Below are 4,215 nucleotides of genomic sequence, written 5' to 3' on the forward strand. Positions count from 1 at the left end.
GTTTTTATCCGGTTCGCCGAACGGCCGGCCGACGGTTCCTCGCGCGGGTGTCGCGCGCTGGCGTCGTCCGTCGTCGATTGGCGGTTTTGTTTGAGAACCACAGCGCGGCTTCCGCGCAAAGGCTGTTTGAATTCAAACAGCTATTGCGCGGGACCGCGTCAACTTGTTTTCTGTAATAACCATCCATCAGATGGCGTGCTGTCCTCAAAAAAGTTAATAAATCTCCATTCGCACTTAACAGATTTATGTACCCTTGTATTTTGCTGGTGACTTCTGATCTATCTACTCTAGATAGATGACATCTTATCTGAAATCATATTAATCTTATAACTAATATATTATGTCTATATATTTTGTTTAGAGAATCACCTGGAGATGCCTGCGAGCTTGGTCTATTTCCAAATAATATTGGTTTTCAATTATCAATAGTTTCTCTAGAATAACAGTAAGTCTTCAATTAATACAAAGAATCTAAATACATTGTTGCTATAGTTGATTAATAACTGTGCAACAAATAACACCATCACCCAACCAGACATAGCAGAAATTTAAGAGTGCCCAATAACAAAGTCTGCCAAGCATATGTCTGAATCAGGCCTTCCAGCCTACTCCCGAACACTAAGCATCGTATGAAAAAAAAAATGTATTATATTATGTTGTATACACATGTATGACATTAATTTATAAAAAGTTATATCAAGTAATAAACATATCAGTGCACCACTGCATCCACAAGTCTTCATAGGTATTCCTTTCTACTTGTTGATTTGGTATGTATAATATATAATAGGTATCTACCTGATATACCTACCTTATATTATATTCCATTGATACCCATTCACATATAGAATCACAAATACATATTCACAAACACATGTATTCACAAACATGAATATATTATAATGAAATTAATATACGCAAGAAATCCCAGATATTGGGGTGTTTTCCAATTTGTGTCAGCAGTGTGGCGTGAAATGATTCAACATAATTGTTGGTACGAATCTCTGACCTAAAACGAATTACAACAAATGACACTAATCTATTATGTTATATCTTAAGAATTCTAACCCCAAGACACTTATGTTTACAGCGCCTATTTCTGTAAGCCAAAAGTTCTGTATGTAGCCAAATAAAAATGGTTGTAAGCGCTCTCGAGTTACTGGCTGTTGGCCGTTGACATATTCTACAATTGTTTGAAACCCATCAAACATGGTAAAATGACAATTTATTTGGGCTTCAGCAGGAAGGTGGGGTAGAGCTAACACCTAAAACCAAAAACACAATGTTAAACTAATATTAGTCAAATTAAATAATAACAAGTTACAAAGAACTACAGGACAAAAAGCCAACGGGAAAAAGACGGGTGGTGACCCAGAAAAATATGGTTGGATGTAGTGGAGAAGAAACAAAAACAAGAATAATTAATCATAATATTACCATGCGTAAAACTGTAGCCGCCTCGACAGTAGTTTGGAATAGATCGAATAGACTATGCATGCTTCTTTTACAGTACCGGATAACAGACTACATAATTTGATTTGAGTCCAATACATTAATAATAATAAAACAATTCATTAAAAATTACAGAGCATAAGTTTATTTTTACTCACTTGGCAGTAGTGAAACCAACATCCCTGAAGCTTGGTATGCGGAAATATTATCCTCACAGCGTTCATTAAACCTCGTTCATAATCAGTTATTATAGTAAGTCGGTTGTAGTTTAGTGGTAAAATTTGTTGTACAATTCTGAGTAAAGACTCATAAGTGGACTGGGTCATCCTTGTGGTCAATGCGTACACCATTGGAAAAGACTGAATAGAACAATCATATACAATTTTTAAATGTATACACATGATGGAGGGATGGCGGTGAACACTTAGAGAATATTAAGAGCCAGATGAAGAAGAAGTGCATACACAATTAATATCTATTTACAAAAAACCTAACTTACCACATTTCTGAACACTATGTGAAAAGTAAGTAGGCAGCCCTTTCTCAAATCGGTTGGATTTTTTGGAACAGTCTTAAAAGTTCCATCTACTCCTGCTATGGTAATTGACTGAAGTAGTTCTCCCCTATATTTTTCAATTGCATCAGTATTTGCAAATATTACTCCTAATTGTTCTCCATCTACCATGTAACGCTCCATATCGTGTAATAATTATTTTGTCAAATAAACCTTTTTCATTATCGTCATTGACTGTGTACTCATTACTCGTTCGAGTGCGACATACACCCGAACGCTCGTTAGCGCCCATGAACTCGGTTACCGTGGTGGCCAACACAGCGCGACCACCGACGGCGGCAGCTCGTTATCAAACGGATCAAACATACTCCCCCTTGCAAGTTTGCGGAACTTGCAACCGACGTCGATCAGCCATGTTACCGGTGGCAAAGCAAGTGACTGCTTGAACGGAGCAGTTGAACGGAGCAGTTGCATGAGAATGTAGAACGGAGCAGTAGAACGGAGTAGTTGCATGAGCATGTAAAACGGAGTAGTTGAACAGACCAGAGCGATGATCGGGTTTTTACAAAGGGGCAACATCATTAACAGTCTTTTTTTTGCAAGGAAATAAATACATTTTATAACACTAACAATGGCTAGAGCAATTGCTGAAATAGCATTACAATTTTTTAACAGTACAAAAGTTAATTAATATCACAAACAAAGTCTTTAGTTACATTTTTTTTTTTAAATATACAAATATTATAACAGCTTAATACCTGAAAATATAACAAAAAAGGTAAACAATAAGAATTACCATACCTCACTCGGTACCCAAGGCAAAACAGCCGACGCGAAATCCAGTAGCAGGCGTGATGATGGCTGGTAAGACAATTTATTATTAACATAATGAGCGTAGTAATAACATACGGATATAAAGTGCGAATCGATACAGGGAGCAGGGACTAGAGGGTATCTCAATATCTACGGATCTGTAGGGAGAGATACTAAGTTCGTCACGGGTCTAGTAAACACCCCCCATTTGGTAATAACCTTAGCTACCCGTACCACATTATCGGTTCCTGGATAAACTTCAATGATTCTACCCAAAGGCCACGATAGCGGAGGCGCATCATTAACCTTGACGATAACCATAGTACCAACTTCGAGATTGGTATCAGGCTTCGTACATCTACCACGAGCTTGGACGGTGTTCAAATATTCCCGAGACCAACGTCGCCAGAAGAACTGGACAGACTGCTGGAGAAGCTTCCAGCGAGTCTGCAGTCCAACTTGCGTATTGGTACTGACAGATTCTGGGATTGATAACAGAGGGTGACCAATCAGAAAATGACCGGGTGTTAAACATTCCAAATCATTTGGATCATATGATGAGGGTACTAGAGGGTGCGAATTCAAGGCCGCCTCTACCCCACACAACACTGTCGTGAACTCTTCCAGAGTCGAAACCTGAGAATTCATGACGCGAACAAGCAATGACTTTGCCGATTTAATGGCCGCTTCCAAATTCCTCCAAAATGGGGAGAACCAGGAGGGTTGAAATGCCATTCGCACTCAATATGACTTGACAACTGATCTCTACCATCCGGATTATTGACCAATTGACGCAGCTGCCTGGCCGCACCAACAAAGTTGGTGCCACAATCCGAATAGATCGACGACGGTAGGCCACGACTAGCTACGAATCTATCTAGGGTTAATAAGAACGTGACCTTAGTTTTGGAAATAATGATAAAGAATATGATGACACTTTTCACCAGATTGAATTGAGTTCAAAAGCAGAAGAAACCATAAGTGACATTACGTTGGAAAATAAAGATAAAGAATGTGATGACCCTGTTGACCAGATTTCTGTAGAGTCAAATTCAGAAGAAGAAGAATAAACTATTAGTGACTTTAATTTTGAAAATAATGATAAAGAATATCTTGATTGCCAACATGTTCCTCAAAGTTCAAATATAGCTTATTTTATCAGACCATGTAGAACTGATAGTATCACTATAAAAAAGGTGGGTAAGTGGATGTCGCTCTGCTGTACAGTAGGTTACAAGTGGGCCACTGTATAATGGATGGTATTAAATTTGAATTCAATGATATAATATCATTGTATAAGAAAAACGATTCTGAGCGGAGACGGTATGTCAGTCTAGGTATAAGACATAATATTATATTATAGTCTTATTGTATTTTTAAAAAAATTGATCTATATAAGGTACATATAATAAATTTCCAAATTAATCATATCATAA

This window comes from Acyrthosiphon pisum, chromosome X, assembly GCF_005508785.2.
Source record: "Acyrthosiphon pisum isolate AL4f chromosome X, pea_aphid_22Mar2018_4r6ur, whole genome shotgun sequence".
Taxonomy (NCBI): Eukaryota; Metazoa; Arthropoda; class Insecta; order Hemiptera; family Aphididae; genus Acyrthosiphon; species Acyrthosiphon pisum.